Below are 15080 nucleotides of genomic sequence, written 5' to 3'. Positions count from 1 at the left end.
CGCTGGCCCTCTGTTCAGATCTAATTTCTTTGCCATGGAAACCATCTGTGGCATTAATGTCCCCCAAGTTGTTTGGGGACAGAAATGATCACTGTGTGGGGGCAGGAAAGCCGAGTGATGATGCTCACCCACCAGGCGGGTTTCCGCTCTCGCCCACACCAAATGAGGCGTCGTGCCGCAAGCCGGGCGGGAGCAGGTCTGAGCTACAGAGGCCTGCTGTGTGTGACTTCTGACCCCCGTCCCATTGTGTGTTTTTCCAGCAGTTTGTCTCTGGTGCGTGTGCATGTGCATGAGCACACACGTGTTCACACAGACACACATAGGTCCTGGTCATGCAGGCGTCTGCCAGCTCCCGGGGTCACCTAGAAAGGGACTTCCCTGCCACCTCCTCCCTGGCCAGGCACTGCCGAGCCCTGTGCAGACCGCTGCATCTGCCCCCGTGGGCCGGCGCGTCTCCCTCAAAACGACGTCGCTGCGCACTGGGGCCCCGCGCAGGCCTCTGAGCGCCTCGCGCTGGACGGACGGCGTTGGCTGCCTTTCCCAGCAGTGCCCAGGGCCAGACCCCGTTTGGTTTTCTGCCTGCCTCTTTGACGGGCCCCTCCAGTGCTGCCCAGGCGTTTGCTGGAATTCATCCATCTCCAAGTGCGTTTTTCCATATGCACATGTCATCAGCAACGTGTCGCGAGCTAGAAAATGATGGTCCAGAGAATTGAGGTGGCTGAGGGATTTAACACCAAAATGTGACCGGGCTCAGGGGACTTCGGAATAGGGGGAAGCGTGGCTCACTGAGGCAGGGGCCCGGCGGCTCTCCGTATGCTCCCACATACTGTCTTTTTTTTTTTTTTTTTTTTTTTTGACAGGCAGAGTGGACAGTGAGAGAGAGATACAGAGAGAAAGGTCTTCCTTTGCCATTGGTTCACCCTCCAATGGCTGCCGCGGCTGGTGCGCAGCGGCCGGCGCACCGCGCCGATCCGAAGGCAGGAGCCAGATGCTTCTCCTGGTCTCCCATGGGGTGCAGGGCCCAAGTACTTGGGCCATCCTCCACTGCACTCCCGGGCCACAGCAGAGAGCTGGCCTGGAAGAGGGGCAACCGGGACAGAATCCGATGCCTGACTGGGACCAGAACCCCGTGTGCTGGCGGGGCAAGGCGGAGGTTTAGCCTATTGAGCCGCGGCGCCGGCCCCACGTACTGTCAGTCTGTGCTTGCTGAGTGAGTTCAGACCCAGGTTTTGCTGCCTTGACCCTCCTGGCCCAGCAGGCTTGGCCCTAAGCTGTGGCTGTTCAAGCCTAGCTGACCCCTGGTGCAAACCCACAAGTCCGTGTCTCCTCCCTGGCCTTGGGGCTCAGGCTTCCCGGGGAAGGCAGAATCCTGCCAACGACACCGGTCGGTGGCGAGGAGCAGGTCTGCATGGTGGGCCCGACTGCCCAGCTGCTCTGTGGGGGCCGGGCTGGCACCTCTCGCCAGCAGGGCCTCTGCCTGCTCAGCCTCTTAGAGGCGAGGTCCATCTGTGCATCTGGGAACGTGTGGGGTCAGTGTGTTCAGGACAGGCTTGGGAGGGGGCGGGCAGAGCTCCGGCTGCACATCCGGGCTCCCCAGTGTCTTCGTAGCTTGGGACTGGAGGCTGAGAAGGGTCTGCAAGGGGCTAGGAGCAGACGAGCAGGGGTCACAGTGGACGTTGCGAGAGCTGTGCTGACGGGGGGCAGCACGTTGGGGGTGTGGTCACAGCTCTGGATGTGCAGGGTCCCCCGAGGTGCTCCGAGGGCTGGCGGGGTGTGTTGCCACTGTGCAGGACCACCACAGGGCCCGGCAGGAGGCACCGTCCAGGGTGACTCAACAGCACAGAGCTGGGCCTGTCCTCTGACCCCTGGCTGGCCCCAGCCTCCAGGGAAACTCCCTTTTGTAGCTCCTCCCAGGCCCACGGTGTGGGTGCCACCAGGCGTGACTGACTGCATCCCTGCTCTCGGACCTCACACCCCACCCCTACAGTGACCAGAGGCCTAGCCCCGTGAGACTCTGAACACCTTCCCCACTTCGAGAGGTGGTTCCAGCAGCTCTGGGCGCACGCACACACACACACACACACACACACACACACACACCGTGGCCCTGACGGCAGGGTGGCCCTGACTCACCCTGGCCTGTTTGGGGTTTGGGGAGCAGAGGCACTGTTGGCCTCAGCACTGCGACACCCCACACACAGTGCAGGAGCGGGTCCCTGGGTGAAGGTTACTTTGCAAGACGGTTCGTTCCCACGAGGCGCTAGCATTTACTGCACAGCAGACTCATTGGCCCAGGGACCATGGGCACCGGGCACAGGATGGAAAGGAGGAGGTGGCCCGGGGACCGTGGGCATGGGCACAGGATGGAAAGGAGGAGGTGGCCCGGGGACCGTGGGCACCGGGCGCAGGATGGAAAGGAGGAGGTGGCCCGGGGACCGTGGGCACCGGCCACCGTATAGAAAGGAGGAGGTGGAGGTGAGCAGGAAGGAAAGAAAAAGCGGGAGCCAGGAACAGTGCAAGATGACTTAACGCTGACTGAGCTGAGACACCGCATGGAGAACCGGCCGCCAGGCAGTACTGGCCACACGACGACCCCAGGAGAATGCCTGGCTGCCTGGGAGCTGGGCCCGAGGTGGTGCCCTGGGACCACGCCTGTGCGGTCTCTGTGCCCTCTGACTTTCACACCAGGCCCCCAGCAGCCTTGCCGTTTGCTAAAGGAGTTCTCCCGAGACCCACATGCAGGGCCAGTGGGAGAGCAGGGAGGGGCCTGGCAGCCCAGAGGGGTGTGGGAGGGTGGCATGGGCGGCCCTGCCCGACCCCCAGCCCGGCACACGCAGCCTTGCTCCAGGGATCCTGCAGCCCTCGCAGGAGCTTCCGCCGGCCTCCCACCTCCATCCACCCGCAGGGGTCAGTGCCGGAGCCCCGGGCACGTCACCAAGGACAGATCAGACAAAACGGCAAACCTGCCTCCCTGACACCCTCGGCAGGGCCCTGCTCTGATCAGTATCAGTATCCTGGAAAGGGCACGATTTGTGTACAAATTAAATAGAAATCAAAGATTCATCGCCTTCCTAATGAGGTTCCCTGGTAATCTCCTCTTTTCCTCCCAACACGGGCCCCCCTGCCTGACCCTGACCTTCTGCAATAATTAAGCCCTTTGTGAGGGCTACCGCCCGCTCCTCTGTCGTCTCTGCCTTCATTTACACAGTGCGTGGTTTCCAGGGGGACCCCAGCCACCCCTGCCCAGCCGGCGGTGTCTCCCCAGGGCATCTGCGGTGACCAGTCCCCGAGCACCTGGGCTTTGTCCCTCTAAGCACAGGTTAGGGTTCTGTCTGACGCTTGCCCCACACCCTGGGCCTCCTTCACGGTGCCTGCGTGTTCTGTGTTATTTCGGCCACACGCAAGATCACGATTTTCACCCCTGACACACTCCCCATCCCCTCCCCCATGGTGTTCGCCACGTGTGCCGCTTGGAACCCCTTCCCCGCCTTTGTGAACTTGTTCACCGCACCCGCAGTCCTGGGGGTCTCCTCAGGGCTACTGCATCTGTCCTGACCTATGTTTCAGACCCACCCCCAGGACCTGTCTTCCCTCCTGCCCTGTCCAGTTCTGGCGCCCGCTGAGGGCTGCGGCTGGGGCGTGGGTGTGCTTAGTGCAGGGCCCAGCAGGCCCCCACAGGAGCCCCCTGAGCGGGGCTCAGCCGGCCGTGAGCTACTGCAGGAAATTTGCCTTGAGCAGAACGCGGTGAGAGCCCGGCTCCAACGTGGTGCTGCGCGTGCGTGTGTGTGTGGAGAGCCCGGCTCCAGCATGGTGCGGCACGTGTGTGTGTGCAGAGAGCCCGGCTCCGGCGTGGCGCGTGCGTGCATGTGCAGAGAGCCTGGCTCCGGCGTGGCACATGCGTGCGTGTGTGTGTGGAGAACCCGGCTCCAACATGGTGCGGCACGTGCGTGTGTGTGCAGAGAGCCCAGTTCCAGCGTGGCGCGTGTGTGTGTGTGCGGGGAGTCCGGCTCCGGCGTGGCGCATGCGTGCGTGTGCAGAGCAGTAACGTCCCTCTGTCCACCAGGAAATGACCACTGCAGCTGACATGAATGGCTTCCTGTGTCAGCCGCACGTCCAAGACGCCCTGGCGCATCCCTTTGAGAGCGCGAGCCGTTCTTGTAGGGACGGGCCTGGGTCCCGCCTCGGCCCTGGAGTTGCCCGGGGCCTGCGGTGAGGACTGGCTCCTCTCTGGCAGTGCGTGCGCCCACTCCTTTGTGGGCAGTGGGGGGGATACTCATGGGTTTAGGTTTAGGCATTGGTTATCTTCGTGAGCTGCAGGGCCCTGTGTGCCTCTCTGGGCCACCGCTGGCTCCGCGGAGGGCGTCAGGCCTCGAGCTGAGTCCTGCCCCTTGCCCGGCTTTGTGTCCAGCTGTGGCTTCCGTGCCTGTTTCTCTCCAACTTGCTTTAAACTGGAGTCCGAGATCACGTCCTGGAGCCTTGCGTCTTCGGGGTGTCTCCTTGGGAGACGCCACCATCCACAGCCCCTCCCTCCCGGTCGTGATAACTCGGCATTTGCAGCGGCTTTCATCTTGGCGTGCCCCGCCGCTCGGCAGGTTTAATTGTCTTGCCCTTTCCCGCGCTGCTGGATCAGCTGCCGAGACCCCCAGGCTCCGCAGAGCTCCCGGAGGGGAGCGCAGGCCCCGCCGGCTCCCGCTGACCTCCCGCCAGGAGCGCACGCGGCAGCCGGGCTGGCAGAAGCGCCACACACCCCATTACCGCGGTAATGGATTTCTGAGTGGGAAGCGGCGCGTCTGACACGGAAGAAAACAGAAATAGGTGTTCCGCGTTTGAATATCCGGCTGCTTACGGTGGCCACGGGGTCGGCGGGGAGAACGAGCGTCGCGACGGGCGGGCGAGGCGTGGTTTACACCGTGGCCAACTGGCCGTTGATTGCAAGCACTCGGTGGCTGGTGCACCGCGCGTGGTCATCTGTCCACAGCAGCGGGTCGCTGAGCAGCTCTTCACGGGGAAAACACAGGTGACGTCGCAGTCAGAGTGGACGCTCTGTCCCCCGCCTCCGGCCCCCGAGTAGCTTCTTGTACATGAACAGGACGTCCTCCTCCTCGGGCAGCCTCGCCCGGCACCCAAGGACCTGAGCTCATCCTCACCTCCATCCCTGCCCTGAAAAGAAGCACAGGGGCTGGTGTCGTGGTGCAGCGGGGAAAGCTGCCGCCTGCGAGCTGACAGCCCACGTGGGTGCCCGTTCCAGTCCCGGCTGCTCCACTTCCGATCCAGCTCCCTGCTAATGGCCTGGGGAGGCAGTGGAGGATGGCCCAGGTCCTTGGATCCCTGAATCTGTGTGGGAGACCTGGAAGAAGCTCCAGGGTTTGGACTGGCTCAGTGCTGGCTGTTGCCGCCATCTGGGGAGTGAACTATTGGATGTAAAATCTTTCTCTGTGTGTGTGTGTGTGTGTATGTGTGTGTGTTTGTGTCTCTCCCTTTCTGTAACTCTGCCTTTCAAAATAAATACATTTTAAAAAAGAAACAAATACAACCACGCTTCCAAAAAGACAGCTACCAGTGGCTCCTCCTACCATCATCCCCTGAGCTATGTTTTAAGAAAATGGGTTAGGGAGCCGGCACTGTGGCGTAGCGGGTTAATGCCCTGGCCTGAAGTGCTGGCATCCCATATGGGTGCTGGTTCTAGTCCCGGCTGCTCCTCTTCCGATCCAGCTCTCTGCTGTGGCCTGGGATAGCAGTAGAAGATGGCCCTAGTCCTTGGGCCCCTGAACCCATGTGGGAGACCTGGTAAAGCTCCTGGCTTCGCATTGGCACAGCTCTGGCTGTTGCAGCCAATTGTGGAGTGAACCATCGGATGGAAGACCTCTTTCTCTCTGCCTTTCCTCTCTCTGTATGTAATTCAGACTTTCAAACAAAGAAATAGATCTTTAAAAAAGTGGGTTAGTTAATAACCTGTTCCCTGAGACCCCAGTGCACAGGGGAGGGACCTTTGACAAGTGGGGTACAGAGATACTGATGACCAAGGAGTGGCAGTTCTGAAGTGATTTCTTTTTTTTTTTTTTTAAAGATTTATTTATTTGAAAGGCAGAGTTACAAAGGCAGAGAGAGAGAGAGAGAGAGAGAGGTCTTCCATCCACTGGTTCACTCCCCAAATGGCTGAAATGACTGGAGCTGGGCCAGTCCAAAGCCAGGAGCCTGGAGCTTCCTCCAGGTCTCCCACATGGGTGCAGGGGCCCAAGGACTTAGGTCATCTTCCACTGTTTTCCCAGGCCATAGCAGAGAGCCGGATCAGAAGTGGAGCAGCCGGGACTTGAACCAGCGCCCATATGGGATGTCAGCACTGCAGGCGGTGGCTTTACCCGCTGTGCCACAGTGCTGGCCCTTGAAGAAACTTCTCAATCATTACAGAAAGAGCAAACCGTTCCACTTGATTTCATTGCTCACTGCAGCATTATCCTAACAGCCTGGAAGCCACTGATTCCACCGCAGAGCTTCTGTCGTGAGGTTAGTTCCCATGGCCTCTTGTGGCCCAGCAGCTCTGCCCGTGCACTGTGTGCCTTAGAACACGTGGGCTGCAGTGCGGTGCTGGCTTGGAGGCTTCCACCAGAAGTGCGGCCATTCCAGGAAGGCAGCGATGAACTGCACAGCACAGGGCTGGGGCTCCCCGACACCGGGACGGTCCTGCAGGTGTGGTCGTGGGTGGCACAGGGCTCAGGGGCTCCCAACACCAGGATGGTCCTGCAGGTGTGCTCGTGGGTGGCATAGGGCTGGGGCTCCCTGACACCGGGATGGTCCTGCAGGCGTGGTCGTGGGTGGCACAGGGCTGGGGCTCCCCGACACCAGGACGGTCCTGCAGGCGTGGTCGTGGGTGGCACAGGGCTGGGGCTCCCCGACACCAGGACGGTCCTGCAGGTGTGGTCGTGGGTGGCACAGGGCTGGGGCTCCCTGACACCAGGACGGTCCTGCAGGTGTGGTCGTGGGTGGCACAGGGCTGGGGCTCCTGATACCAGGACGGTCCTGCAGGTGTGGTCGTGGGTGGCACAGGGCTGGGGCTCCCCGACACCAGGACGGTCCTGCAGGTGTGGTCGTGGGTGGCACAGGGCTCAGGGGCTCCCAACACCAGGATGGTCCTGCAGGTGTGCTCGTGGGTGGCATAGGGCTGGGACTCCCTGACACCGGGATGGTCCTGCAGGCGTGGTCGTGGGTGGCACAGGGCTGGGGCTCCCCGACACCAGGACGGTCCTGCAGGCGTGGTCGTGGGTGGCACAGGGCTGGGGCTCCCCGACACCAGGACGGTCCTGCAGGTGTGGTCGTGGGTGGCACAGGGCTGGGGCTCCCTGACACCAGGACGGTCCTGCAGGTGTGGTCGTGGGTGGCACAGGGCTGGGGCTCCTGATACCAGGACGGTCCTGCAGGTGTGGTCGTGGGTGGCACAGGGCTGGGGCTCCCCGACACCAGGACGGTCCTGCAGGTGTGGTCGTGGGTGGCACAGGGCTCGGGGGCTCCCGACACCAGGACGGTCCTGCAGGTGTCATCTTCCTCCCAGCTCTGGATAGTCACTAGTCTGTGGGGCACACCTCCAGCTGTCTACCTCATGGGCCTGTGCTTACCGTGCCTGCAAGGGCTGTAAGTGCACTTCAAAGGGTATGGATTTTCCAGCAGATAACAATTGTCCTGACCTTGTGCCTGATGGAAGGGGATGAAGTAATGCATCCTGGCAGACACAAAAGAGTGAACCAGCTTCCTCCCTGGCAGGAGCTGCCAAAAGTGCGCTGGCCAGCCCGTGGCCTGGCGGCACACAGACCTGATCTGGAGGGAGCAGCCCTTGTCCCTCATCATGCCCCTCTGTCTCCCCCCAACTCCGGGCAGCTCTGACGCCCACCCTGGCCCTGACGCCCTGCCTTTAAGCAGAGCCTGCTGGTCCCACTGTGTGTCAGGAGAGGCTGCTGTAGGAGAGTGTGTGTGGTGTGTGCACTTGATGTGTGTGCATGTCAGTGTGTGCATGTGTCAGCTGTGCGCACGGTGTGCTTGTCAGATGTGTCTGTACAGTATGCACATGTGTGTGCTTGTCAGGTATGTGTGTCCAGTGTGTACTTGTCATGTGTGCATGTCAGTTGTACACATGTGCACACGCAAGCACATGTGTGTACTTGTCAGTCTGTGCATGTATCAGCTGTGTACACATGTATGTGCCTGTCAGGTGTGTGTGTAAGCTGTGTGCATGTGTGTGTGCTTGTCAGGTGTGTGTGTCAGCTGTGTGCACATGTGTGTGCTTGTCAGGTATGTGTCCAATGTGTACTTGTCAAGTGTGCATGTCAGTTGTGTGCACATGTGTGTACTTGTCAGTGTGTGCATGTATCAGCTGTGTACACATGTATGTGCTTGTCAGGTGTGTGTGTTTCAGCTGTGTGCATGTGTGTGTGCAAGCTGTGTGCACGGTTGTCAGGTGTGTGTGTGTCAGCTATGTGCACATGTGTGCTTGTCAGGTGTGTGTGTGTCAGCTATGTGCACATGTGTGCTTGTCAGGTGTGTGTGTGTCAGCTATGTGCACATGTGTATGCTTGTCAGGTGTGTGTGTGTCAGCTGTATGCACATGTGTGCTTGTCAGGTGTGTGTGTGTCAGCTATGTGCACATGTGTATGCTTGTCAGGTGTGTGTGTCAGCTGTGTGCACATGTGTGTGCTTTGTCAGGTGTGTGTGTAAGCTGTGTGCATGGTTGTCAGGTGTGTGTGTGTCAGCTGTATGCACATGTGTGCTTGTCAGGTGTGTGTGTGTCAGCTGTGTGTACATGTGTATGCTTGTCAGGTGTGTGTGTGTGTCAGCTGTATGCACATGTGTGCTTGTCAGGTGTGTGTGTGTCAGCTGTGTGCACATGTGTGTGCTTTGTCAGGTGTGTGTGTGTCAGCTATGCGCACATGTGTATGCTTGTCAGGTGTGTGTGTGTCAGCTGTGTGCACATGTGTATGCTTGTCAGGTGTGTGTGTGTCAGCTATGCGCACATGTGTATGCTTGTCAGGTGTGTGTGTGTCAGCTATGTGCACATGTATATGCTTGTCAGGTGTGTGTGTGTCAGCTGTATGCACATGTGTGCTTGTCAGGTGTGTGTGTGTCAGCTATGTGCACATGTGTATGCTTGTCAGGTGTGTGTGTGTGTCAGCTGTATGCACATGTGTGCTTGTCAGGTGTGTGTGTGTCAGCTGTGTGCACATGTGTGTGCTTTGTCAGGTGTGTGTGTAAGCTGTGTGCACATGTGTGTGCTTTGTCAGGTGTGTGTGTAAGCTGTGTGCACAGTTGTCAGGTGTGTGTGTGTCAGCTGTATGCACATGTGTGCTTGTCAGGTGTGTGTGTCAGCTGTGTGCACATGTGTGCTTGTCAGGTGTGTGTGTTTCAGCTGTGTGCACATGTGTGCTTGTCAGGTGTGTCTGTATGTTCAGTGTGTGCACATGTGTGCTTGTCAGGTGTGTATGTACAGTGTGCACATGTGTATGCTTGTCAGGTGTGTGGCTGAGAGTGAGGCAGGGGTGAGGCTCTGAAAAGAGGGCTCTTGGTTTCCAACGTCCACAACAGCAGAGCTGAGGAGGGACAGGGCCCACGCTGGACTCGGGTGGACGCAGGGGCGGTGGGCGGGACACTGAGGCCCAGCAGAGGTTCTGGCCAGGAGTTCTGAGGCCCCTCTGTCTCCGTGCCTCTGCTGAGTGGAGCAGGCTTGGGTTGGCCGAGTCCCCTGTGGTGCAGGCCTTCACGGGCAGTCATGTGGGGCACATCCCGTGTACTTGGTGACAGGGCTGCAGCATGTGGGGGGCATGGAGCCAGACCAGTGGGCAGTGCACTGCCCACCTAACACAGGTCAGGTAAGCTAATGACTTCCCTCAACCTGGCGTCCTCCACCAAAACCACATCCTTGCTGTCCCACACCCTCTCTCAACTCCCTTCTGAAAGGAGCCAGGGAGGCCACGCACCCCACGACCAGAACCTTCTCTGAGAGGCTCCCAGCACATGTGGGTGAGGGGGGCGATGGCCTTGCCCTTGGGGAGCGTGTGACGGACACACAGTGCAAGCCGTGCCCAGGGAGGCTGGGCACCCCACGACCAGAACCTTGCACAGGGCCAGTGCAAGCCCTGTCCAGGGAGGCCGGGTACCACACGACCAGAACCTTCCACAGGGCCAGTGCAAGCCGTGCCCAGGGAGATCAGCTACCCATAACCAGAACCTTCCACAGGGCCAGTGCAAGCTGTCCCTGGGGTGGCCAAGTACCCCCTGAGTGAAGTCTTGCATGGGGTGAGGGCAGAGAGAGGTCCCAGGTCAGCTGGCCTGGCTCCCTGTGGCAGGGCCGAGTGGCCTGAATGGTGCTGTGGGCGGCTGTGTCAAGGCCTGCCCACTGGACAACTCTACAGCAGACTGGACTCCTGTGGGCTCGGAGCAGGCGTCTGTCCTTGGCCTGTCCCGCTGCTGGTGCTGCCAGCACTGTAGGGCTCTCTCTCTGGCTGGTGGAGACGTCAGCAGCTCTCGCTTCTGCCTTCCATGGTGGCCTCTCCCCTCTGTGCCCCTCACCCTGGTGAGCCACCTTGGCAGAGGCCCTGTTTCCAGATAAGGCATGCTTGAGGCACAAGGTCGCAGCCTCCGTGTGTCCTGCGGCGGGGTGTGCGTGCGTCCACACGTGCACAGTTCTGCCCACAACCATCGCTGGAATTTGGGTCCCAGATCCTAGGACGAAGACCCCTTCCGGGATGGTCTTCTCTGAGAGGCTCCCAGCACATGTGGGTGAGGGGGGCGATGGCCTTGCCCTTGGGGAGCGTGTGACGGACACCCAGGCCGCCTGCTCTCCCTCGGCACAACCTCAGGGCCCTGATCCCTGCAGTGCGGCCCCTGGCGTCTGCGGTGGCCAAGGTGACGCTTCTGCGGGATCTGGCCCAGAGCCTTGGTGGGCCCCAACCACCATGCACAGCCCTTCCGCATGGAGCTGGCTCCTGATCTGTGAGTTCTGTGTGCCAGGGCCCAGGGGCAGCTCAGACAGGACTGCCTACTGTGTGCCTGCTGCCCGAGAACTGCCACACTAAGTGACCCCTCACGGAGCCTGCAGTGCACCGGCTACACGCAGGTAGCAACAGCCACAGGTGGCCAAAATCCTGAGGTGGGGGCAGGCTGGAGACGGCCCTGGCACAGGCAGACCTCCTGTGGCTCCGGCCCCTGTGTCCCTCCTCCATCCTCCCTCCACGGGCTCCTGTGCAGCACTCCATGCAAGTTCTCCAGGATGCAGTGGGCCCTGGGCCACCCGTCCACAGAGGTGACCACCATACGGTCACTACAAGGATGAGTAGTGCACATGAGGGTGTGCTGTGGGTGAGGCTCAGGAAGGGGGACTGAGCCCCCGGCCTGCCAGCAGCTGTCTCCTGTCAGTCCCGAGCGTCCAGTAGCTCCTTCTTCAACCAAAATACATAGCAATTAGCGACGAGCTGTGTAACCTCTGCCCGGCGAAGAGACGCCGCCTCCGCATGTCATGGTCACAGTCCAGGGAACAAAGGGTTAAACATCACGGTGCTTTCTGTGTGCCACAGAGTATGGGTGCACTGCAGTTATGCCCCGCACGCCCCAGCCACACAGGCCTGCCCTGGCTCCCAGGATGGCTGGGCAGGGTCTCAGGTACTTGCTGACCCTGGTGGCAGCTGGAGTGTCGTGTGTTCACCCTGGTGTGCCATACATGTGTTGTCATTTGCGTGTCTATGGCACACTGGAAGGAGGCCCTGGGAGAGAGGATGTCAGAGTCCATTTGAGATGGGGGCTTCTTATTTATCCCAAGCTCACACGTGTGCGGCTGGATCCCAGCATCCCACCCAGTCCTGTCTGCTTCCTGCTCTACACGCTCCACCCAGGAAGCACCTGTCAGCCATGGACTCCATGGCCAGGTGTCCCCTGGACAGGGGACCCGCCCTCGAAGGGTTGACAAGCTGCAGAGCTGGCTGAGGGTGGGGACCTCTGTGGAGCTGAGAGCAGGGAGGGGTTGGAGTGCAGTGCAGAGGGCGTGCCCCTGGTGGGCGGGGCAGAGGGGGCCCCAGGGTCTGAGCTCCGGCCTGAGGCCCGAGTGCCTAGGAGGTCAGTGTGGACAGCAGTGCAGGCAAGAGTGGGCCAGGCAGGGGCGTGGTGAGACAGATGTCCTGTGGTCGCAGCCGCTAGAAATGAGCTGGCGCCCCCTTCTCCACCCTCAGCACTTTCAGCGCTACCCCACCCCCGCCTGAAGGCGGAGCCGCGGGAGGAGCAGAGGCTGTGAGACGCCTGACGCGGTGGCCTGCCGATGCACCCCACAGGCCAGGCCAGAGGAAGGCACGAGTGACTCAGTGTCGACAGAGAGCATGTGGGGGCGCCCCCACAGCAGCCCTGCCAGGGAAGGCGGCTGGTACCAGCCACAGCAGAGCCGCTGGCGCTGGCGTCCACAGCCGCGCATGGGCCGGGCTGAGGGCGGCCAGGGCTCACAGGGCTTGCTGGTTCAGGAAAAGCTGCTGTCCTGAAGGCGCTCACGTGGTCCCCCACTCCTCCAGTGCCAGTGATCCGGGACTTCAGGGGGAAGGGGAAGGCGGCTGTGGCTGCCGCGTCCCTTCGACCTCTGCTGCTCCAGGCTCGTGGCCCAGCAGCCGTCACCACTCTGCTTTCTGAGCTGGGCTGCTCAGGGTCAGCCGTTCACCGCATGTCCTGACCGCCGGTCTCAGTTCAGGGTTCCAGCGGAGGGGCTGGGTACATGTCACTAGATTTTTGTGCTGTCAGGGTTTGTGCTGACAAGGAAGCTGAGTGGATGCCTGGGGTTACCCCAGAGGGAGCTTCTCCCTGGGGGCTCAGAGGTGGTGTCAGCAAGGAAGTCACCTCAGGACCGCTTGTAAGGCAGGGGAGGTCAGAAGGCCTTCCCAGCTGCAGACCAAAGCAGGTGCGAAGGCTGGGAACCAGCTTCTGGCAGGTCCATGGAGACAGAAGCTGGAGAAAGAATGTAAGGCGCAGATCGCATAAAATTGGGTAAAAACATGAAACATCCAAGGCTGAATGAAAGTCGGCGTCAGGTAGCCCGAGATCGATTCAGTGTCAAAGATGGAGGAGACGTGAGAGCAAGCCCTCGGCCCCCTGAAGCAGCGCGCGTGGTCACCGACGGGCTGCTTTGTGCCCAGAGGTCTCCCTTCACGGGTGTGAGCCCCCTCGACCCTCCTCCCAGCCGAGAGACTTCCTGAGGGGCAGCTGAGGAACCCGGGGGCTGAGGGGCTGAGGGAGTTCCCCAGGGCCACAGGAGTGGATGACAGTGGCAGGATTGGGAGCCGCGTCTTCCGTTCTGGAGGCCACACGGTCCCCGTCAGGATGCCGATGTCCCCGTCCTCGGCAGTGCCTCTAGGAAGACACCGTCCTCGGCAGTGCCTCTAGGAAGACGGGGGCAGGGCGCTGCACACCTTAGAGTAGCCCTGGAGGAACAAGTGCCATCCAGTCGGAAACAAGCAAGAGGCAGCCAGGACCCGGGTGTGAGGGTGCGGAGGGGAGGAGGAGTCAGAACCAGGTCAGAGGTGCGGTGGGCGGGACGGTCCCAGGACCAGGTCTGAGGTGCAGAGGGGAGGAGGAGTCAGGACCAGGTCAGAGGTGCGGTGGGCGGGAAGGTCCCAGGACCAGGCCTGAGGTGCAGAGGGGAGGAGGGGTCAGGACCAGGTCAGAGGTGCAGAGGGGAGGAGGAGTCAGGACCAGGTCAGAGGTGCAGAGGGGAGGAGGAGTCAGGACCAGGTCTGAGGTGCAGAGGGGAGGAGGGGTCAGGACCAGGTCAGAGGTGCAGAGGGGAGGAGGGGTCAGGACCAGGTCAGAGGTGCAGAGGGGAGGAGGAGTCAGGACCAGGTCAGAGGTGCAGAGGGGAGGAGGGGTCAGGACCAGGTCTGAGGTGCAGAGGGGAGGAGGGGTCAGGACCAGGTCAGAGGTGCAGAGGGGAGGAGGGGTCAGGACCAGGTCAGAGGTGCAGAGGGGAGGAGGTCCCAGGACCAGGTCTGAGGTGCAGAGGGGAGGAGGAGTCAGGACCAGGTCTGAGGTGCAGAGGGGAGGAGGAGTCAGGACCAGGTCTGAGGTGCAGAGGGGAGGAGGAGTCAGGACCAGGTCTGAGGTGCGGTGGGCGGGACGGTCCCAGGACCAGGTCAGAGGTGCAGAGGGGAGGAGGAGTCAGGACCAGGTCTGAGGTGCGGAGGGGAGGAGGAGTCAGGACCAGGTCAGAGGTGCAGAGGGGAGGAGGAGTCAGGACCAGGTCTGAGGTGCAGAGGGGAGGAGGGGTCAGGACCAGGTCTGAGGTGCAGAGGGGAGGAGGAGTCAGGACCAGGTCTGAGGTGCAGAGGGGAGGAGGAGTCAGGACCAGGTCTGAGGTGCAGAGGGGAGGAGGAGTCAGGACCAGGTCAGAGGTGCAGAGGGGAGGAGGAGTCAGGACCAGGTCTGAGGTGCAGAGGGGAGGAGGGGTCAGGACCAGGTCTGAGGTGCAGAGGGGAGGAGGGGTCAGGACCAGGTCAGAGGTGCAGAGGGGAGGAGGAGTCAGGACCAGGTCTGAGGTGCAGAGGGGAGGAGGAGTCAGGACCAGGTCTGAGGTGCAGAGGGGAGGAGGAGTCAGGACCAGGTCTGAGGTGCAGAGGGGAGGAGGAGTCAGGACCAGGTCTGAGGTGCAGAGGGGAGGAGGAGTCAGGACCAGGTCTGAGGTGCGGTGGGCGGGACGGTCCCAGGACCAGGTCAGAGGTGCAGAGGGGAGGAGGAGTCAGGACCAGGTCTGAGGTGCGGAGGGGAGGAGGAGTCAGGACCAGGTCAGAGGTGCAGAGGGGAGGAGGAGTCAGGACCAGGTCTGAGGTGCAGAGGGGAGGAGGGGTCAGGACCAGGTCTGAGGTGCAGAGGGGAGGAGGAGTCAGGACCAGGTCTGAGGTGCAGAGGGGAGGAGGAGTCAGGACCAGGTCTGAGGTGCAGAGGGGAGGAGGAGTCAGGGCCAGGTCTGAGGTGCAGAGGGGAGGAGGGGTCAGGACCAGGTCTGAGGTGCAGAGGGGAGGAGGAGTCAGGACCAGGTCTGAGGTGCAGAGGGGAGGAGGAGTCAGGACCAGGTC

At 61.3% G+C, this 15080-nt stretch overlaps 1 long non-coding RNA gene across 1 annotated transcript in view; it reads left to right on the top strand.

Moving 5' to 3' along the window:
- The window catches only part of LOC138843746 (uncharacterized), a 139154-nt gene extending 131027 nt beyond the window's left edge, over window positions 1-8127 (top strand). The window contains exon 3 of the long non-coding RNA XR_011378696.1: window positions 6270-8127. This is a non-coding gene — a long non-coding RNA (uncharacterized lncRNA). The remainder of the gene's footprint in view (window positions 1-6269) is intronic.
- The last annotated feature ends 6953 nt before the right edge of the window (window positions 8128-15080 follow it).

This window comes from Oryctolagus cuniculus, chromosome 9, assembly GCF_964237555.1.
Source record: "Oryctolagus cuniculus chromosome 9, mOryCun1.1, whole genome shotgun sequence".
In the NCBI taxonomy this organism is placed as follows: domain Eukaryota; kingdom Metazoa; phylum Chordata; class Mammalia; order Lagomorpha; family Leporidae; genus Oryctolagus; species Oryctolagus cuniculus.
Note: the sequence above shows the minus strand (reverse complement) of the source record. Positions and strands in the feature narration are given on the sequence as shown.